The sequence below is a fragment of the Pleurodeles waltl genome, chromosome 4_1 (assembly GCF_031143425.1).
Source record: "Pleurodeles waltl isolate 20211129_DDA chromosome 4_1, aPleWal1.hap1.20221129, whole genome shotgun sequence".
Taxonomy (NCBI): Eukaryota; Metazoa; Chordata; class Amphibia; order Caudata; family Salamandridae; genus Pleurodeles; species Pleurodeles waltl.
In genome coordinates this window covers 334,066,299-334,090,076 of record NC_090442.1, presented here as the reverse complement: position 1 = coordinate 334,090,076, position 23,778 = coordinate 334,066,299, and the positions used below count along the sequence as shown (strand labels likewise).

At 43.2% G+C, this 23,778-nt stretch overlaps 1 protein-coding gene across 6 annotated transcripts in view; it reads right to left on the bottom strand.

Annotated features, from left to right (window-relative positions):
* The window catches only part of CALD1 (caldesmon 1), a 519,621-nt gene that overhangs the window by 76,451 nt on the left and 419,392 nt on the right, over positions 1-23,778 (bottom strand). The window lies entirely within an intron of this gene.

Genomic DNA, 23,778 nt, shown 5'->3' with positions numbered 1-23,778 from the left:
CAGCAACCTTTTACTGAATTGAAAAAGGGTTAGCGATTTGGCATTAGGAAGAGGCATGTTAAGGGCATCCCTTCCTAATAGTGACTTACAGTGGTAAGTATGAACGTTTTTCAACCGAAATGTGGTTGCAAAACATTTACTTTTTAATACCAATTACAATTTGGTGGTAACCCATTCACAAACAGGAAGGGGTCCCTAAGGGAACACTTCCCCTTTGTGTTGGTCATAAAAACATTTTGGAAGAGCAGGCAGTGGTCTCATGTACCACTGCCTACTCTTAAAAAAACTAAACTTTTCATGTTTGTTTTTGAAGCGCATCCCATTTTCTTTTAATGAAAATGTGCTACATTTAAAAGAAAATGTTGCTTTATTTAAAAGCAAACACAGACATGTGGCTAGATGTCCTCAGCAGGCCACCATCCCTGTGTTTTTAGCGACTCCCAATGGGTTGCAAATTGTGACCTATCTCATGAATATTGACGAGGTAAAGTCAATTGTGACCCACTGCGAATCACAAACAGTGTAAAGCACACTGTTGTACACAGCTGTTTGCAAATTCCTAATTGCAAATTGCAAAGTTTTGCAATTAGGAAATCACAACATCTGGTCTATAGTCCGATGTACCCACAGTCATCTACACATATTTTTAAATTCTGAAAAATATATGAACATGGTGGTTAGGAGATAGCTTACTATCAAAAGAAATGTGAGAGAACTCTCCCCATTTAATTTATCTGGGAACCAGGGCTGCATCAAATGGCATCTTGATGGTGCACGCAGCAAAAAAATGACAGCGGTCATTGCACAAGAACTAGGGGATCTTGCAACTAATATTTCAATTGTTTGCAATGACAAAGTAATTTAGGATCAGACTTCTATAGGCAGAGGTTTGGAATACTGTTGTGACAAAGACTAGTGCTGATGGCTAACACCATGTTATAACTTTTATAAACGTTTTTTCAAAAAACTGTTGTGTAAGTCTACTTTAGTAAGGGCAAGGGAAGCTGTTGATGTTTTGGCCATGGAAAGGGGATGTAGAGGCAAAACTTGAAAATTGGATGTAAATGATTCAGAGGACATGGTAGGGTATATGCCACAATTTCAGCATGACGATGTAGTGACTGTAGTGTCAGGAGGACATTTTAAGGAGCCTTTTTGATCCTAAAATGCTGGTAGAAAGTGGGTCAAGGTTCCACAAATGTATTCATTTCCTAGCTTCTAGAAGTCTCGAAACTAAGACTAAGTGATCACAAATGTAACAGCTGAATTTTATTTGTTTTATGTAACCTTTCTTTTTACATTTTGTAACATTATTATATATAAGGTTATGTAATCTAATTTCACAATAAATGTCAAACTAAATCAATTATAATTAGCCGGATTAGCCCTTTAATGCGTGTCTAGGAAATTATGTTAATTCACCCCTAAATTGGAAGTCCAATGGCCTGTTCATATCAGCAGACTCCTCAATTATAAGCCATATGAACATTTGCTCAAATATACAATTTGTCAATTTCTACTTATAGATTTTTCAAACATCTCTATAAATCAAAGAAATAAAAGAATAAGTACGAGTCTTTTATGGCAGCAGGTTGAACAAGTATTGGGAACAAATAGGTCTGTCTTTGAAAGCATTTAGTCAACCAATTGGTCACATATTCATTTGAAGTGTATGATTTAGTTCTTTGCAACATCAAGGATGTGTTAAGACCCTCATGTGACATTTCTCACAAAGGACATCAGTCCCATCGTTCAAATGTTTTAGTGTCATGTTCAACTTTGCAATTACGTCTTTACGTTATGGCTCTCTAAATGCCCTCCACGGCTTCTTGCCAAAGGCACACCTACCGTTACCATGTTCTTGTGTCTTTTGCAGTGTGTATTTATATATTTCTTTCATACAATACATGATTTAAATATATTACTAATAGCCCTCTGATGAACGCGTTCATAGAAGAAAACGTGCATGAATTGCATTTTGCACCTACTAATCAAGCCTTACAACGTTTCAGAAGCGACAATTACCAGACTACAGTACATGGAGGCTTGAATTGCCTGTCTGAAATCTGCTACTAGTTTTCTAATTACATCAACAGTCACTTTAAAGAGAAAATGGCATAGTTGGTCAACTAAAATAATGTATTATAGTTGGGTTGACCTGAACCGTTGAGCTGACATCACTATTATTCCCCTTCCACAGCCAGCAGGCAGTATGGAAGGCTAATTCCCGGGCGGAATTAAAACTGTTCAGACAGAGAAAATGAGAACTAACTCTTCAGAATTATCTCCATGAACTGAGTAGCCACTAGTAGCATGGAGACATTTGTGTGAATATGTTTATATTTTGCATGGCTACAATTCATTAAAGAAAAGTAGTTAGAGCTATTTCAAGAAACTATAACTCGTGTACTAAGGTACCTATAACTTCTATCATGGCCAAGCACTGTTAATTACCCCGCAAATTACATCACCCACAACTTCTTCTATGACATAATTGATAATATCACTGCAATAATTGCAGTAGACTTATTGACAAGAAAACTATGCATGGCGAGGGTGCAAGTTTTAGTTAGCTTAGGACACAAGTTATAGATTCTTAAAATAAGTGTAACTATAACAGCTGAATTTCTATGGTTTTGTATGTATGGAATGTGAGCCTAACAATAATGTCCCTGTAACCTTTGGTTTAAAAAAAAACCAAACATATATATATATATACATTATTATTATACATATATATGTACATATGTGTGAATAGATATGTATATGTACATATATATATATATATATATATATATATATAGAGAGAGAGAGAGAGAGAGACATATATATATAGATATATAAGTACATGAAAATCGCAACGTCTTAGCCTGCACGCGGCAGACAGAGACGGGGTCGCGACCCCCTGTATTTCAATAAACAAACATCCAAAACACTCGGGAGTTGAAAAGTCCTTGCCTAATAAAATTCCTTTTCATCTCTCTGGAATGACGGAGACTCATCTTTATACGCTTCGGATGTAGACTTTTCAACTCCTGAGTGTTTTGGATGTTTGTTTATTGAAATATATATATATATATATATATATATATATATATATATTTATATATATATATATATATATATATTGCATATATACTGTGCAACTATATGCACAGTTTTCCCACCAATAATAATTTTACTGCAAAGTAGATGTCATGAGTGTTGTAATATCTTGGGTCATTAACAGTGCACAGGGAAGGCGTGAGTTATAGTTACCTTAGGGCACAAGTTATAGTTACTTGCAATAAACTCTAACTATAACAGATGAACTTCTGTGGTTTTGTGTGTGTAAAATCTGAACTTAACTGTAGTGTCACTGTAACCTTTGTTTTTTAATGAATCTTTAAGGTTGTTTTTTATCAACTATAACAATAACTCACGCCCTAAGGTAACTATAACTCGCCTTCGCCATGCACTGCTAATTACCCCAGATAATATAACACTCATGACATCTTTTATATCATCATAAAAAATATCACTGTAACATTAGCAACCAAATTATTGAAGAGAAAACTGTGCATGCCACTGGATTCAAGCTAGCCTGGCTGATGAGGGGTGAAACCCCGAAACCGGTCCCAGGATGCTTGTTTCCAGTCCAGTGAGGACCTGGCTTGGCAGTTCGGTCTGGACTGTTCCCATGAGGAGCAGGGTCAAGACTGATTTGCATATGGCTGGGTCCAAACTGGGGTGGCATGGTGAGCAAAAGAACGATGGATTAAACCCAGATCTATGACTGGGGGTGAGTGTTTGACAATGTTCAGCATTCCGTCCATCACTTGTTGTTTTTGCTTTGTCGCCCTAAGTGGGAAGGGTATGCCCAGACGTGGGTCCCGTGCTTCCCATGCCACTGGATTCAAGCTAGCCTGGCTGATGAGGGGTGAAACCCCGAAACCGGTCCCAGGATGCTTGTTTCCAGTCCAGTGAGGACCTGGCTTGGCAGTTCGGTCTGGAATGTTCCCATGAGGAGCAGGGTCAAGACTGATTTGCATATGGCTGGGTCCAAACTGGGGTGGCATGGTGAGCAAAAGAACGATGGATTAAACCCAGATCTATGACTGGGGGTGAGTGTTTGACAATGTTCAGCATTCCGTCCATCACTTGTTATTTTTGCTTGGATTCAAGCTAGCCTGGCTGATGAGGGGTGAAACCCCGAAACCGGTCCCAGGATGCTTGTTTCCAGTCCAGTGAGGACCTGGCTTGGCAGTTCGGTCTGGACTGTTCCCATGAGGAGCAGGGTCAAGACTGATTTGCATATGGCTGGGTCCAAACTGGGGTGGCATGGTGAGCAAAAGAACGATGGATTAAACCCAGATCTATGACTGGGGGTGAGTGTTTGACAATGTTCAGCATTCCGTCCATCACTTGTTGTTTTTGCTTTGTCGCCCTAAGTGGGAAGGGTATGCCCAGACGTGGGTCCCGTGCTTCCCATGCCACTGGATCCAAGCTAGCCTGGCTGATGAGGGGTGAAACCCCGAAACCGGTCCCAGGATGCTTGTTTCCAGTCCAGTGAGGACCTGGCTTGGCAGTTCGGTCTGGACTGTTCCCATGAGGAGCAGGGTCAAGACTGATTTGCATATGGCTGGGTCCAAACTGGGGTGGCATGGTGAGCAAAAGAACGATGGATTAAACCCAGATCTATGACTGGGGGTGAGTGTTTGACAATGTTCAGCATTCCGTCCATCACTTGTTGTTTTTGCTTTGTCGCCCTTGGGTGAAACCCCGATACCGGTCCCAGGATGCTTGTTTCCAGTCCAGTGAGGACCTGGCTTGGCAGTTCGGTCTGGACTGTTCCCATGAGGAGCAGGGTCAAGACTGATTTGCATATGGCTGGGTCCAAACTGGGGTGGCATGGTGAGCAAAAGAACGATGGATTAAACCCAGATCTATGACTGGGGGTGAGTGTTTGACAATGTTCAGCATTCCGTCCATCACTTGTTGTTTTTGCTTTGTCGCCCTAAGTGGGAAGGGTATGCCCAGACGTGGGTCCCGTGCTTCCCATGCCACTGGATTCAAGCTAGCCTGGCTGATTGCATATGGCTGGGTCCAAACTGGGGTGGCATGGTGAGCAAAAGAACGATGGATTAAACCCAGATCTATGACTGGGGGTGAGTGTTTGACAATGTTCAGCATTCCGTCCATCACTTGTTGTTTTTGCTTTGTCGCCCTAAGTGGGAAGGGTATGCCCAGACGTGGGTCCCGTGCTTCCCATGCCACTGGATTCAAGTTAGCCTGGCTGATGAGGGGTGAAACCCCGAAACCGGTCCCAGGATGCTTGTTTCCAGTCCAGTGAGGACCTGGCTTGGCAGTTCGGTCTGGACTGTTCCCATGAGGAGCAGGGTCAAGACTGATTTGCATATGGCTGGGTCCAAACTGGGGTGGCATGGTGAGCAAAAGAACGATGGATTAAACCCAGATCTATGACTGGGGGTGAGTGTTTGACAATGTTCAGCATTCCGTCCATCACTTGTTGTTTTTGCTTTGTCGCCCTAAGTGGGAAGGGTATGCCCAGACGTGGGTCCCGTGCTTCCCATGCCACTGGATTCAAGCTAGCCTGGCTGATGAGGGGTGAAACCCCGAAACCGGTCCCAGGATGCTTGTTTCCAGTCCAGTGAGGACCTGGCTTGGCAGTTCGGTCTGGACTGTTCCCATGAGGAGCAGGGTCAAGACTGATTTGCATATGGCTGGGTCCAAACTGGGGTGGCATGGTGAGCAAAAGAACGATGGATTAAACCCAGATCTATGACTGGGGGTGAGTGTTTGACAATGTTCAGCATTCCGTCCATCACTTGTTGTTTTTGCTTTGTCGCCCTAAGTGGGAAGGGTATGCCCAGACGTGGGTCCCGTGCTTCCCATGCCACTGGATCCAAGCTAGCCTGGCTGATGAGGGGTGAAACCCCGAAACCGGTCCCAGGATGCTTGTTTCCAGTCCAGTGAGGACCTGGCTTGGCAGTTCGGTCTGGACTGTTCCCATGAGTAGCAGGGTCAAGACTGATTTGCATATGGCTGGGTCCAAACTGGGGTGGCATGGTGAGCAAAAGAACGATGGATTAAACCCAGATCTATGACTGGGGGTGAGTGTTTGACAATGTTCAGCATTCCGTCCATCACTTGTTGTTTTTGCTTTGTCGCCCTAAGTGGGAAGGGTATGCCCAGACGTGGGTCCCGTGCTTCCCATGCCACTGGATTCAAGCTAGCCTGGCTGATGAGGGGTGAAACCCCGATACCGGTCCCAGGATGCTTGTTTCCAGTCCAGTGAGGACCTGGCTTGGCAGTTCGGTCTGGACTGTTCCCATGAGGAGCAGGGTCAAGACTGATTTGCATATGGCTGGGTCCAAACTGGGGTGGCATGGTGAGCAAAAGAACGATGGATTAAACCCAGATCTATGACTGGGGGTGAGTGTTTGACAATGTTCAGCATTCCGTCCATCACTTGTTGTTTTTGCTTTGTCGCCCTAAGTGGGAAGGGTATGCCCAGACGTGGATTCCGTGCTTCCCATGCCACTGGATTCAAGCTAGCCTGGCTGATGAGGGGTGAAACCCCGAAACCGGTCCCAGGATGCTTGTTTCCAGTCCAGTGAGGACCTGGCTTGGCAGTTCGGTCTGGACTGTTCCCATGAGGAGCAGGGTCAAGACTGATTTGCATATGGCTGGGTCCAAACTGGGGTGGCATGGTGAGCAAAAGAAGGATGGATTAAACCCAGATCTATGACTGGGGGTGAGTGTTTGACAATGTTCAGCATTCCGTCCATCACTTGTTGTTTTTGCATAATATCACAACTACATTAGACAACATCACATTGTAGCACAAAAACACAACACAAAATAAAACAGAACACAATACCACAGCAACAATTTCCTCATTAGAAATCTGCACAGATATGTTTTTACACAATTCCTCCTCTAGAAGCCCACTTTCATACTACAATGTAAGAAGTACACACTGAACACTGCCTTTGCTTACCACAAAGGAAACTAAATAGCACCAATTACATTTCCTCAATAAGAAAGAAAGCTGGTCATATGAAAAATGTATATTCCAGGATTTTGTACTAACCGAGATTTGCCAACAATAAAGAAGAGTGAAAAGGGAGTCTTAACATTTCATATGAACTTGAAAGTGTGAAATTTGATACACAAAGACGATTACATCCTCTCCTACTTTTAGCTCATTTAAGATCTTAATCATATGTTTTACTTTGATCTTTTCAACTTTTAATGAGGACAGCCCTCCTTGCTTTCATATCAAAGTGAGCTTTGAAAAAGGTGAGCAGAGAAACACGCTTAATTCCTTATACTTTATTGCCTCTGGCACAATAGTTCATGATAATAATGACAGGTCTATTTTCATAGTTCTATTGATTCTCTGAAATACTCCTAGATACACTTACTAATTTGTACAATTATCCAATAATGTGAGACTTATTTTAGAGTGTCTGCAGATACCCATTTTAGTGCAATACACATGAGTAAGTCAGCTCTTAATGTAGGTGTGGTAGCTCCTATTATTTATTCAAATGTACTCCAAATATTAAGTCATAGTGCACGATAACTAAGTTTAAGTCACCACTACATCAGTGATGGGAACATTATATATACTGTCAGGAAATAAAGAACTAGATCAATTTGTATAGGGAAAGATGTTCCTGACACAGTGATGTAAATATTTTGTACAATTCAGCTTTCACCACTGTCAATATACCTTTCTAAATCTTAAGCATGGGGTCTTCAATCCCAGGCATCTACAAATGCTGCAAACACGGCAGATACTAATACATTTTAGGCTGATTCATGTTTTGTGACGGAAATGTGCCTAATGCTCATATTCCAAATAAAGCAGAATATTCACTGTTCCAAATAGAGCAGAATATTCAGCAACAATTGTATTGTGGTGCTCATTCCTATAACTCAACCTATAGGCAATCTGGACCCTACAGATGAGATCAGTAATTCCACTTTTCTCTGCCTGCATCATGCTAGTGTGACACCGTACAGGTCCAGGCAGCAGATTACTCGGACTGCATACAATTTCATCTTGAAAATGGGAAGTAAAACACCTATGAACACAAGGAAAAGCGTAGCTAAAAGCAGCAAATTGGTTAACAAATTCAGACCTGTTCACACAAGGGCATAGGACATGTTCAATGGCAGCCCTTTCTTAGTCTAAGAAGCCGTGCAGTAGAGGTCAATTACATTTGTCCTACCTCTCTGTCTGCACAACACTGATTTCCTGGCACAGTGCTCAAGCCATAAAGAAGAATCAGGCATTATCCTTTAAATGGGGAATCCCTTTGCTCAAGACTCAAGAATAAACCTGGCTAAAAGTAGCAATTCTGGTCATGCTCTCCACAGAGAATGATTACTTGTGAACTGGTTCATTTTCATGGTTTCTCAGTTTTGCTGGTTTGACCTGCACTGGAAAGTCTACACCTTCAATCATCTGTTACCTAGCTGATGTTTGAGGACATTTTGTTCATGGTCAGATAGGCTGAAAGCTTCAAGTCTCAGGTATTGGTTATTGGCATTTTAGTTTGTTCTATTGTCCCAGTTTTCCACCATGCCCTGGTTGGCCTATTTTATGTTCCCAAGTGACATTCATTTCTCCATGTGGCCTTCCTCAGTCCCTTTGCTGACAGGTGGTTCTAGCAGCTGGTGGGTTCCAGCAATAACATCACAGTGTAATTATTATTTGGAATGTTTTTTTATTTGGTCATGTCATACCTAGTAATTTGGTCATTTGCATCATCCTACTTATTGTGACACAGGAACTTAAGTTGGATTCTAGCTATTTAAAACTGAAGGAAGTTGCCCAGTTCTGCCCTGCACCCAAAGTAAGTGCATTGACAATATTCATGTACTACTTATTTAGATAATGTTGGGGCGAAGTATATGCTATAATATACTCAAGTTACAGTTTACTCTAAAAGGACAGTTTGGATATCCCCAAACATTTAACTAATTTATAATTCCTGATGTGTTAAATGATGAAGTGCTTATTACACAAGACATATGCAAAATTCCTAATATTATAAAGAGCAGTTTTGTGTTGGGAAGGTTTGCATCCAAAAAACCCAAAGCACACACAGTCCACATACTTGAACCAAATGTAAAACATAGATGACAAACTGAAAGAGGTGCATCATGTAGTCGGAGGCGTAACTATCATCAGTACAGCTGGTGGAGTGGCCCTAGGGCGTACGCATGTGTGAAGCTTGTTGCACACTGACTATGGTTGTCTTTAATTACTGAATAGGGGTGCAAGAAGGCTCATTTTCCTTGATTGCATTAGGGCCCATTGCACAATTGCTACGCTACTGCATGTAGTAAAAGCAGTATGTGAATGTAGGTCTGTGATGTGCTGAGCTCAACATTATGCATATTTAACACAAACTAATTCTATGTGAGAAGTGAAGAGAATATACTGGGAACCTTAATAAATATAAGTGGTATTTATGTGTTCCCATACAAAGCAAAATCATTAACCACTGGTGAATAACACTGTACATACAAACTGCTGAAGGTGCATAGTTTGTTAAATAACCTTGAAAACCATTTTGTATCAATAATTTTGTGTTAAAATTATTACAAAAATAAAATCTGTCAGTTATCATTAATCATAATTTACCTTATCAATCCCTCAGTATTCACTCAATCATGCCACTAAATGTAGGCCTTCAGTACCACATAATTCCAGGGGTTCTTGGCAAGGGTTAAAGTAGCATGCCAGATATCCTTGATACTACCAAAGTGCATAGGCACCATCAACATCGTGGTGAAATTATGTTACCTTCACTTGTTTGACATCCTTCATTTTTAATGTGCAGTAGCCCAGTGGCGGTATTACACAAGGCAGTGCATTTTCCTTGTTTGCGCCGGTGCACCTTTCAAAAGATGCGCCCTGAGCAAACAAGGAGAGTGCACTGTGTTAGACTGAATGCGCTGCCTCAGGGAAGCTGTGAACTCGCACTACCCTGAGGGCAGCTCATTAAAGTAAAATACAGAGCAGCTTTGAAGAAGACGCTCATGTTTCACTGTGTAGGTGGCAACCTGCCTCCACTTTTAAGAGGGGTGGGTGATCCCTTGCAGGCCCGTGCAGTGAGTGACTGCACCCGCCTGCAAGGGAATGCCTGGGGGATCCATAGGGCCCCCTTCACTCCCTCCAGAAGGCTGCCATCTGGGGGTGCACTCACAGGGTGCCACCTTTTTGTGGCGCAGTCAGTGCCCCTGCTGATAGCTTCTCTGCCTTTGTGCCCACATCTGTAATATGGTGTGGGCAGAGAGACAAAGAGATTCTCTCACATGCATGGGGCCATGACACCATGCAAATGAGGGAACGCCCTCTGATGATAGCGCTGGTGCTAAATGTGCACCAGCGCTATCTGTATTACAGAAGAGGCCACACAAGTGTCTGCGGCCCCTTCTGCAATGCCAAAATACCTCAGGAGCATGCAAAGTGGGCGTAAACATCTGTTGCGCCCCGGGGGCACTTTGTGTAATACGGCCCCTGATGCTTCAGACTGAACAAAGTCTAAATGTAGCAGAGGCACTTTAGACCAGTCAAAGTAAAATGTAAAAATGTGAAAGGGCTGACTTTTTTTTTAGAAAAGGATGTAAGGAACTGCGTTAAGTTTTCAAATGAAAGGATTTTCTAACGTCAAGGTAAAATTAATTGGCGCTGACATATCACAAATATCGACCTAGGTGAGTACTGCCATCAACTTTGTGAACTTATGCAGTAGATTTTGATGTATAGCTCGATGAGCTTTCTTTTAAGCTCTCAGGATTTATTCGGCCTCTTCCATTGCCCTGGGATTAGGATCATGATTTTTTCTGGCACAAGAACAGAAAAAGTCATTCTAAAACTTGAAGACATGATTCTTCCCTCGTGAGTAAATAAACCGAGGACTTGCCAACTCCATCTGCTTTTCCCAAGACTTGTTAGAAGAGTGAAAGTTGAGAAAGTTCAATTCCTGACGCCTGCACATATTCACAATCAATAAAAAAAAGCTTTTCCTAAGGTCATCAATTATAATGACATTGCACAAACCAGATCATCTGCAATGAAAGGTTATCAGGCATGCTTCAAAGCATGACAAATGACTACTATACAATACCACTATACTTTACGGAACAAATATATCACTTTGGTGGGAGAATGAGTATGTGAAAGGATTGCATGTTATTTATGTGTGCATAACTGTAACTATAACAGATGAATGTCTATGGTTTGTGCGTATGAAATGTGAGTCTAACTATAACGTCCCTGTAACTTTTGTTTATATATATATATATATATATATATATATATATATATATATATATATATTAAAATGTGTGAATTTGAACCTAGGAAACCTATTTACTATTCCTGTATATATAATTAGGACCAATTATGTGTTTTATGTTTTTAAGACTCGATTCACTTGCTGCATAATTTGATGGTGTTTATATACATCCTTGCGGATGATAGTAAACACTATATAAACAATGAGACATGAACATCTGTAAAGCTCTTGAATCTTTAGTGTATATCTAGTCACTGTAATTCTTAACATTTGTAAAACCGCTGGACACTCCAAGGACATCTAAGCACGCTACAGTTTTATGGTTTGGATATTTTGGAACACGGATCTTTAAACCAAAGCATTAAATATTCTGATTCACCTTTTAACATGAGGGGTAACGATATGAAAATAGCAGTCATTTTGATGGACGGGGTTCAATGTGGACATTTGTGAAAAGCTACTATTTTGAACACCCACCCCAACCACCATGCAAGCATTGGCATAGAGTAACTGAATCATTCTGGAGCGGGTGTACTGTGGTTCCCGAGTGTAATTGGAAGGGAAACTGTGGGTCCATACACATATATTATATAGTCCTTAAGTGATAAATCTAGATTTACCTGCATTCTAAGGCGAATGTGAAGCTTTAACATGAATGCTAAAAGGCCATTCAAATATCCAACTCCAGGGCAATATGGCCCTCTTTCTACTTCATTTAAGGATTATGTCAAACCTTATAGAATTGAATACAGCCTTCATTAGACGTGTCTAAAATGTTATGCAACATGGTACAGTTTATGGCGATGCTAGTTATAAACTGGGTTTGGGGCATTTTCGCCCACATGAGAAGAATATACATTTGAATGAGTAGAGACAAGACAACAGCCGGTTTAATACTCGATCTGTTTCTGATCATAATACTCGATCTGACGCTAATTCTGAGACAGTGGACTACAGGATGGTGAGTGTAGAAGGATGGTGTGGTTTGGAGAATTTGGAGTCATGTTAAAGTGGATTATGACTCTTACACACCAACCTGTTTGACTTGAGTTCGTTTAGAGATCCTCCAACATGTGCTAGTGACATGCCCATACAACTGGGAAAAGGGCTATATTGTTTACATTTACATACAGCTCTTAGTGCATATTATACATCAGTGCCAGAGCGACTACCAAATGAAAAATAGGGTTTGAAGCAAGTACCATTTACTTCACTCAATGAAAGAACGTGTACCACGATTCTGATTCTGTGAGGAGAAATGCTGAGTTCCTGCCATTGACCCGCTTCCAAACTTAGGAACTCCTCCATCCATTACAATAAAGTACAATTGCCTTTATTCTGACCTCTCATTTCCCAATTCTTCAATAAACAGCTCTCCACACACCAGAATACCTGTACACAGCCTGATTTGTTCAATTGAGTTTTAACTGAAAAAAAAAACATCTACGCCAGCCCCCTTCAGAGCCTCATCAAGAGGTTTCAGAGGTATTACGATGTATTAAAGCAGTACTAAATAAATATATTTGTAGGTTAACCCGCACAGTGTGTTGACTGAGCTTGGATTTTTAACCGGGCTTCATGTTAGAATTGACATCTTTGGCATCCTATTTTCCCATACTTTTTGCTTTACTTCTCCTGTTTTGATGATTTATTTTTGTTGCCACTAGGACTCTGTGCACTCTATCATTGCTACCAAGTACTAAAGAGCTTATGCTCTCTCCTTTAAACATCGTAAAATTGGCAAGACCTCAAATTGCAGCCCCTTGAAGCTCCGGACTAGTGCCCTCATTGGAACTGATGCAGCACAATGTAACTTGACACATGACCTCACAATATAGCCCTTGCAGCTCCTGTTTGGAATCATCACAGCACAATGCAACTCGACGCAGGACCTCACATTGAAGCCCCCACAGCTGTTGATCGGAACTGACATAGCTTGATACAGGACTTTGCAGCACCACGCAGATGCTGATCGGAACTAATGCAAAGTGATGTGAAGCCTTGCATCAAGGGCGTAAGGTAGAAGTCTCAAGTCTAACTGATCCCTGTATCTGTCCCACGGTCCATCACGGTCAGACTGAAGTTGTCACTTGGTTCTAGTCGAGCCTGACCAGATGACTACAGTTTGAGGAATGTGCTTTTGGTGTTATTTTTACTACAAACTTTAAATGTCAATATCTCCAGGCCGACTGATTGGATTTTATTTACTTTTATTACTCTATTTTACGAAATTGGCGTGGTATTTTTCTTGTGTTGTGTTTTCACGTATTTACCGTTAGTGTGTTGCATCAATACTTTACATATTGTCTCTAAGTTAAGCCTGACTGCATTTGTGCCAAGCTACCAGAGGATTAAGCCCAAGTTAATTTAGTGACTTACTGTTATTCACCCTGACAAGAACTGTGGTTTTTGCATGAGTGAGGCTTCCACCCTTCTCAAACAATAACCCGATATCTCTCAGTTCAGCAATGGCCATCACTTAGAATGTGTTATGGATCCCTCAGGAGGGAAGTCAAGAGTTTTCTTTGTCAAAAGTGCTTCTTGCATAATGAATATCAAACGTCAGAGATAGTTCCATTGGCATTCCCCAGCTCATTGTTGACACACAGGCACACAGGTGTCAATCAGTTGTCATTCCATCACAGGAAGCAATATTTTAAATAGAAACAACTTTCATTATAGGATCCTCACTCATCCTACGATGTGTCATTGATCTTTGAGGTCAGGTATTGCAAACTTCACAAAACGTTTTGCCAGATGGCTTTGCTTTGCAGGTAGTCTTGCCTTCCTGAAACAACATTAGATCTGAAACTTCATCCATCAAAAGATGGCTAGGTGACCTATATCATAGCGATCCCACTAGGTAATGTTTCAGGATAAGTATCTCTCCATCCAAGGATACTGATTTTCCTTTGCAAAACAAAACTGGGGAGGTGGATACTTTCTATCTGCAAAGGTTTTTGGCAATTATCTGTCAGAATAGAGTGGAGCTGCCAGAACAAGGTTGCCTGTGCCCTGCTGATCTCACCCTCCAGTGGTAATCATCTGCCTCATTGTTTGTTGGAATAATGGAGCTGACATGAAGCTGAAAAACAGTGTTCTTAGCTGGTTTCCCCAAACCATCTAGTTGAGAGGGTGACAATATAGTTATCAGCTTAACCAGATATGTGTCAGTGAGAGCCCAGAAGAAGAGCCCTACAAAGCCCAGACTCACTGTGCCAAGGAACTCTGCAGAACTGCATGCATCCAAATTGGGAATAGCATTTAAAATAATTATAAGATTATGTTTTACAAGTCATTTCACAGAAGTAAATACAAAAGTCGTTTGACATAGACATTTGGGAAAAGTAAGAGAATGCTGGAGTGCACAGAAAGAGAAGCAGAGACCAGAGAGTTGTGTTACCACATAACAATCACTAGTATATAGTTGGAAGACAATCACGACTCAAACAGAAGTGAAAAAGAAGCAAGCCTGCAGTTTCACACCATCCTTATATAAAACAGCCATAGGTGAATCAAGGCTTTTGAGGTTGTTCCCCGTCTTTGACCTTTACCTTTTGATAGGGAGGTTGATCTCAACACCTAACCCTACATGATATGCTGTGGAATATATTGTATATGAACAATGCAGAATACATAAGAACTTGATTTCCATAAAATGTTATAGGAACAGTATTGCAAAGTTAGTATGTATTTAATATGTTATTGATTTTTCACCACTTCATGCATAAATACACATAAGTAGAACACAAGACAAATCATAGCCAATCTCACTAGAGGTAGGGCAAAAACCGAAGTTTCGATCCGGGAAAAGTCATAGCCAGATTAAGTAACTTCAATAATTCATGTAGAGCATAGCCACAGATGAAAGCGGGACAAAAGAGAGGGTCATAAGCTATTCCCTGCGATGCCGAGTTAGTAAATTCATTAGTGAAAAACAAAAAGCGTTGTCATTAGAAAGCAAGCCATGCTCCCCACCAGGCTGCTACTCTTCTGCTAAACACCTGGCCACTGGTTCCCAGATTGCTTCACTCTGGCAGCGATTTCTAAGGCCTTTGAGTCTATATAGACCTGACTCCATTCTATAGGCGGCCAGGAATCTAGACCGACAAACAAAGAAAGTTGGTGGCTCAGGTTTTAACCACTCAGTAGTGATGCACCGATGTGTGACTCCCATTGCGATAAATATCAGCTGAGCATATTCCTTGACTACGGTTTGGGCATCCCTGTCATTTACCAAACCTAGCAGCAGCATCTGGGAATCTATCTGCAATGGTTTCCAAAGAATAATGCTCCAAAATCCTGCGATAGCCTGCAGGAGGGGTTCCAGTTTAGGACAGGTGATTTTTTTTTTTAATGAAACCAGCCATTTTATCACTGCAACGTCTACATCTGCCCTCTGCCTCCCCTCTCCACTGAGCCAGCTTTACAGGCATACACATGAATCAAGATAGTCTTAAAGTGCTGGCTTCTCAAACTGGCAGTGAGTAAGACCTCATCAAAGAGAGCCAGAGAATTTTGAATTATCACCTGGGTCTTACCAAGTCTAAAAGCCCATTTAGTATTCTGCATTTCTAAGTCATCCACCTGCATCAGGATTAACATATTATATATAGTTCCAATCTTCTGTCCCAGCCTGACCAACTCGATTTGTGGACAGTTAGCCATATCCTTCGACACTTTAGAATTCTAAAATAAAAAGTCTTGAATTTGTAAATATTTGAATAAGTCTCCATTCGGTAAGTCATAACGTTCCTGCAGATCTAAGAGGGAGTGAATCTGTGCATCATCAAATAGATCCCCTATCGTAGTTAGCCTTTTCGATCGCCACTTATTCATAACAGAGCCTTGACAAATACCTGGTAGTATGTTCGTTGGAGAGGTAGTCTCTGCTTGACCAGGCTCCACACTTTATAGGCAACCTTCAGAACCTTAAAGCCCATTTTGTTGTAATTACTAGGTTCCAGCACCTTCAAAAAATGTGCTCTTGATTCTTCCCCTATCACCATTTCATATATAATTGGGGCCTCTGCCATGCCTAGCCCCACAGTATCCTCTGTTAAGAATATAGTCATATGCTGCAATATACAAACCCAGTAGTACAAAGTGAAATTCAGGACTGCCCAACCCCCTCAGATCCTAGGCAGCATCATATACTTCCCCTTCCTCCTTGGTTTTTTATAGCCCAACACAAAGCTAAGACAGACTGACTCCAGCTTCGTGAGCCAGTCCTTCCTGATGATTAACGGGATGGCCTGAAACAGATAAAGTACCTTGGATCACCATCTTAATCACGTATTCCTGCCCATGAAAGATAGATGCAACTGGCCTATTCTTTCCAATTCCTGTCTCTCTTTACTCAATATGGGGGCCAAGTTGATTTCTACCAGGTGATCCATTACCGCAGTGATACTTATCCCCAAGTAGACAGCCTCTGGAATGACCCCTGACCACCTGAACCCTCCGTATTCGTACAGGTAATCTGAGCGGCACTTAATTTAAACCATGAATATTCCCCAAACTTCTTGGCAAGGGTTTCAATTTCCATAATGGCCGCCACTGGATCAGTGAACACTACTGCCACATCATCTGCACATGGGAATACCTTATATTGTATAGAATGCTGAGTTACGCATTTGATGACATGGTCTGTTCTAATTCGGCAATGAAAGGGTCAATGTAAAGGGCAAAGAGAAAGGGTGAGCAAGGACATCCCTGCCTCATTCCTCATGCAATGTGTATCTCCTCTGACTCCATTCCAGCAATACGTAACCTGGCTGTTGGATTCTTATATAACGTCGTAATGGCCCCTATATATACTTCCCCAAAGTCCTTACGCTTTATCACTGACCAAAGGAACGACCATGTAACCCGATCGAACGCTTTCTCTGCGTCCAGTAAAATCAGGCTCAGGGGGGTTTCATGAACTACAGCTATATCAAATTATGTGATCACCCTCCTGATATGGTCAATTGTCCCTCTACCTGGTATGAATCTGTGTTGTCTATCTGATACTGGAGAAGAAATAATACTACCCAGTCTAGATGAGAGAACCTTTTCATAGATCTTCCCATCCACATTCAGTAGGGCTATAGGCCTATAAGACCCAGGCAACAGGGGCGATTTATCTTTCTTCCTGAAAATAACTATATTTGCGGAGTCCCAGGAAGCCGGAGCGACGTCCAGTTGAGCCTTGCAAAATAGTTAAAGCGTATCCTGTTGTAATGTTGGAATTATTTTTAAATAAAATTCCAGTGGTACTAGATCGGTGCCTGCTGCTTTCCCCAACCCAAGGATCCTGTTGATGCAAGTATTTCAGCAGATGTAATAGGTGAGTTCAACTACTCCCGGACTTCCTCACTCAACCTACCCCTGTCTGTCCCCTGAAGATACTCTGCTAGGCCCACAGGTGAAGAACTCACCTCCTCTGAGTAAGGATCTTGATAATAGTCTCAGAAAATCCTGACAATCCCTTGCAGCTCTTCTATGACATGGCCATTGGCATCTATAATTTCGTTTTTCAACCCCCTCACCTATTTTTGCCTGATCTGCATTGCGAGGAGCCTACCAGTGCATTCCCTGTATTTGTAACATTGTGCCCTATATACCTGGTACTTCTGTACAATTTCCACTTTAAAGCCTTGATTAATTTTTGCCTCGCATTTTTCTATATGTGCCTGAGTCTCACCAGTAACATGTTCTTCTGACAACTCCCCTAGCTAACTTTTCCTCTGCCAGCTTCCTATAAAGATGCCACAGCTCTATCTGTTTCTTCTTTTGCACATGCAAGCCCATACTTAAAGTCTCTCCCCTTATCCCTGCCTTCAGAGCATCCCACATAACTTCCAGAGAAGTGGTGCTTCTATTAATTGCCAGAAACTCCCTCAGCCAGGAACGCATATGTTCAACGTACACCTCTTCCATCAAACATTTTCTATTGAATGTGAACACTCCCTGGGGCCTGCACAGTCTGGCTACCGGGATTTCATTGCAAGACCGGAGGCTAATATTTTGCATCAACCTTTTAATTGCCACTCCTGCAGCACCTTTAAAAAACTTCCAAACAAGGGTGCAGGCGGCGTCGGTCCGGAGTCGTCCGAAGTCGATTTCCTTGGATTTCCACCAGCTTTCCTTTCAAGGGCCCAGGGACTGGATAGGGCACCACTTGTCAGAGCAGGAGTCTCTCCAGAGACTCCATGTGCTGGCAGAGAGAAGTCTTTGCTGTCCCTGAGACTTCAAACAACAGGAGGCAAGCTCTAACTCAAGCCCTTGGAGATTTCTTCACAAGATGGAAGGCACACAAAGTCCAGTCTTTGCCCTCTTACTCTGGCAGAAGCAGCACTGCAGGAACGCTCCACAAAGCACAGTCACAAGCAGGGCAGCACTTCTTCCTCAGCTATCAGCTCTTTTCCAGGCAGAGGTTCCTCTTGGTTCCAGAAGTGTTTCTCAAGTCTGTAGATTTGGGTGCCCTTCTTATACCCATTTTAGTCTTTGAAGTCACCTTTCTTCAAAAGGGACTCACACCTACTTGTGAAATCCTGCCTTGTCCAGGCAAGACCTCAGATACACACCAGGGGGTTGGAGTCTGCATTGTCAGAGGCAGACACAGTCCTTTCAGATGAGAGTGACCACTCCACCCCTCCCTCCTAGCAGAGATGGCTAATCAGGAAATGCAGGTTACACCCCAGCTCCCTTTGTGTCACTGTCTAGTGTGAGGTGAAAAACAACCCAACTGTCAAACTCACCATGACAGGGAATCCACCAACAAGGCAGAGTCACAGAATGGTTTAAGCAAGGAAATGCTCACTTTCTAAAAGTGGCATTTTCAAACGCACAATCTTAAAATCAACTTTACTAAAAGATGTATTTTTTAATTGTGAGTTCAGGGACCCCAAACTCCACATGTCCATCTACTCTCTAGGGGAATCTACACTTTAATCATATTTAAAGGTAGCCCCCATATTATCCTATGAGAGAGACAGGCTTTGCAACAGTGAAAAACGAAGTTGGCAGTATTTCACTGTCAGGACATATAAACCACATTACTATATGTCCTACCTTATCCATACACTGCACCCTGCCCTTGGGGCTACCTAGGGCCTACCTTAGGGGTGCCTTACATGTAAGAAAAGGGAAGGTTTAGGCCTGGCAAGTGGGTACACTTGCCAAGTCGAATTTACAATGTAAAAATACACACACAGACACTGCAGTGGCAGGTATGGGACATGATTACAGAGCTACTTATGTGGGATGCACAACCAGTGCTGCAGGCCCACTAGTAGCATTTAATTTACAGGCCCTGGCACCTCTAGTGCACCTTACTAGGGACTTACTAGTAAATCAAATAGGCCAATCGTGGATAAACCAATTACATGCAATTTACACGGAGAGCATATGCACTTTAGCACTGGTTAGCAGTGGTAAAGTGCTCAGAGTTCAAAAGCCAACAGCGAGAGGTCAGAAAAAATAGGAGGCAGGAGCCAAAAAGATTCGGGATGACCCTGCATAAGCAAAAGTCCAACAATAGGTGACTGAATCTGTTGTTTATTGTTTTAGAGGCGTATTGCATCTGGATGAAGAGGAGTTTGCGCATGGAAGAATTGTTAAAGAAGGATTAGAAGATTCAAGTATTTTCAAGTGTTCACGTTTTCTGCATTTAAAAAAGGACTAGAGTTCTGTGAAAGGACTATTAATGTACTAAGGAGTTCTGATTCTAGTTTGGAATTATTTTGTTTGGAAGCTCTTTAAAGATGCTGCAGGGGTGACAACTAAAAGATTGATGCATAATGTTAGCCTTTGTGTCTTTAATGAAACCTAGATTCTCTGATCATTATACTATGAGAATCACCATTTCCAGTAACAAAGGATTATGATCCAATAGAACATGGGGACATTTTTCTATGTTGGTTTCTAAGTTGGTGTAGGAAGTTGGCTCTGTATGCACTATTTCAGAGTAAGGAATAGTATGCACAGAGTCCAAGGGTTCCCCTTAGAGGTAAGATAGTGGCAAAAAGAGATAATACTAATGCTCTATTTTGTGGTAGTGTGGTCGAGCAGTAGGCTTATCAAAGGAGTAGTGTTAAGCATTTGTTGTACATACACACAGGCAATAAATGAGGAACACACACTCAGAGACAAATCCAGCCAATAGGTTTTGTTATAGAAAAATATCTTTTCTTAGTTTATTTTAAGAACCACAGGTTCAATTTCTACATGTAATATCTAATTTGAAAGGTATTGCAGGTAAGTACTGAATAATTACAGTAGCATATATACTTTTCACATAAAACACAAATAGCTGTTTTAAAAGTGGACACAGTGCAATTTTCACAGTTCCTGGGGGAGGTAAGTTATTGTTAGTTTTAGCAGGTAAGTAAATCACTTACAAGTTTCAGGTTTGGGTCCAAGGTAGCCCACCGTTGGGGGTTCAGAGCAACCCCAAAGTTACCACACCAGCAGCATAGGGCCGGTCAGGTGCAGGGTTCAAAGTGGTGCCCAAAACGCATAGGCTTCAATGGAGAGAAGGGGGTGCCCCGGTTCCAGTCTGCCAGCAGGTAAGTACCCGCGTCTTCGGAGGGCAGACCAGGGGGGTTTTGTAGGGCACCGGGGGGGGACACAAGTCAGCACAAAAAGTACACCCTCAGCAACGCGGGGGCGGCCGGGTGCAGTGTGCAAACACGAGTCGGGTTTTCAATGGTTTTCAATGAGAGACCAAGGGATCTCTTCAGCGGTGCAGGCAGGCAAGGGGGGGGCTCCTCGGGGTAGCCACCACCTGGGCACGGGAGAGGGCCTCCTGGGGGTCACTCCTGCACTGAAGTTCCGTTCCTTCAGGTGCTGGGGACTGCGGGTGCAGGGTCTTTTCCAGCCGTCGGGATTTCAGAGTCAGGCAGTCGCGGTCAGGGGGAGCCTGGGGATTCCCTCTGCAGGCGTCGCTGTGGGGAGTCAGGGGGGACAACTTTGGTTACTCACGGTCTTGGAGTCGCTGGAGGGTCCTCCCTGAGGTGTTGGTTCTCCACCAGTCGAGTCGGGGTCGCCGGGTGCAGTGTTGCAAGTCTCAGGCTTCTTGCGGGGCGTTGCAGGGGTCTTTAAATCTGCTCCTTTGAAACAAAGTTGCAGTCTTTTTGGAGCAGGGCCGCTGTCCTCGGGAGTTTCTTGTCTTTCTTGAAGCAGGGCAGTCCTCTGAGGATTCAGAGGTCGCTGGTCCTTTGGAAAGCGTCGCTGGAGCAGGTTTCTTTGGAAGGCAGGAGACAGGCCGGTAGGACTGGGGCCAAAGCAGTTGGTGTCTTCTTTTCTTCTTCTGCAGGGGTCTTTCAGCTCAGCAGTCCTCTTCTTCTTGTAGTTTCAGGAATCTAAATTCTTAGGTTCAGGGAAGACCTTAAATACTAAATTTTAAGGGCGTGTTTAGGTCTGGGGGGTTAGTAGCCAATGGCTACTAGCCCTGAGGGTGGGTACACCATCTTTGTGCCTCCTCCCAAGGGGAGGGGGTCACATTCCTATCCCTATTGGGGGAATCCTCCATCTGCAAGATGGAGGATTTCTAAAAATTAGAGTCACTTCAGCTCAGGACACCTTAGGGGCTGTCCTGACTGGCCAGTGACTCCTCCTTGTTATTCTCATTATCTCCTCCCGCCTTGCCGCCAAAAGTGGGGCCGTGACCGGAGGGGGCAGGCAACTCCAAAGCTGGAGTGCCCTGTGGTGCTGGAACAAAGGGGGTAAGCCTTTGAGGCTCACCGCCAGGTGTTACAGCTCCTGCCTGGGGGAGGTGTTAGCATCTCCACCCAGTGCAGGCTTTGTTACTGGCCGCAGAGTGACAAAGGCACTCTCCCCATGGGGCCAGCAACATGTCTCGGTTGTTGCAGGCTGATGGAACCTGTCAGCCTACACAGATAGTCGGTTAAGGTTTCAGGGGGCACCTCTAAGGTGCCCTCTGGCGTGTATTTCACAATAAAATGTACACTGGCATCAGTGTGCATTTATTGTGCTGAGAAGTTTGATACCAAACTTCCCAGTTTTCAGTGTAGCCATTATGGTGCTGTGGAGTCCGTGTTTGACAGACTCCCAGACCATATACTGTTATGGCTACCCTGCACTTACAATGTCTAAGGTTTGGCTTAGACACTGTAGGGGCACAGTACTCATGCACTGGTGCCCTCACCTATGGTATAGTGCACCCTGCCTTAGGGCGGTAAGGCCTACTAGAGGGGTGACTTATCTATACTGCATAGGCAGTGTGAGGTTGGCATGGCACCCTGAGGGGAGTGCCATGTCGACTTACTTGTTTTGTTCTCACCAGCACACACAAGCTGGCAAGCAGTGTGTCTGTGCTGAGTGAGGGGTCCCCAGGGTGGCATAAGATATGCTGCAGCCCTTAGAGACCTTCCCTGGCATCAGGGCCCTTGGTACCAGGGGTACCAGTTACAAGGGACTTACCTGGATGCCAGGGTGTGCCAATTGTGGAATCAAAAGTACAGGTTAGGGAAAGAACACTGGTGCTGGGGCCTGGTTAGCAGGTCTCAGCACACTTTCAATTCAAAACATAGCATCAGCAAAGGCAAAAAGTCAGGGGGTAACCATGCCAAGGAGGCATTTCCTTACACAACCCCCCCCCAAACGAAAGAGGATGAGACTAACCTTTCCCAAGAGAGTCTTCATTTTCTAAGTGGAAGAACCTGGAAAGGCCATCTGCATTGGCATGGGCAGTCCCAGGTCTGTGTTCCACTATAAAGTCCATTCCCTGTAGGGAGATGGACCACCTCAACAGTTTTGGATTTTCACCCTTCATTTGCATCAGCCATCTGAAAGGTCTGTGGTCAGTCTGAACTAGGAAGTGAGTACCAAAGAGGTATGGTCTCAGCTTCTTCAGGGACCAAACCACAGCAAAGGCCTCCCTCTCAATGGCACTCCAACGCTGCTCCCTGGGGAGTAACCTCCTGCTAATGAAAGCAACAGGCTGGTGAAGGCCATCATCATTTGTTTGGGACAAAACTGCCCCTATCCCATGTTCAGAGGCTTCTGTATGCACAATGAACTGCTTGGAGTAATCTGGAGCTTTTAGAACTGGTGCTGTGCACATTGCTTGTTTCAGGGTGTCAAAGGCCTGTTGGCATTCTACAGTCCAGTTTACTTTCTTGGGCATTTTCTTGGAGGTGAGTTCTGTGAGGGCTGTCACAATGGATCCATATCCCTTCACAAACCTCCTATAGTACCCAGTCAAGCCAAGGAATGCCCTGACTTGTGTCTGGGTTTTTGGAGCTGCACAGTCCAGAATAGTCTGGATCTTAGGCTGGAGTGGCTGAACTTGGCCTCCACCTACAAGGTGTCCCAAGTAAACCACAGTTCCCTGCCCTATCTGGCATTTGGATGCCTTGATAGAGAGGCCTGCAGATTGCAGAGCCTTCAAAACCTTCTTCAGGTGGACCAGGTGATCCTGCAAGTTGGAGCTAAAGACAGCAAT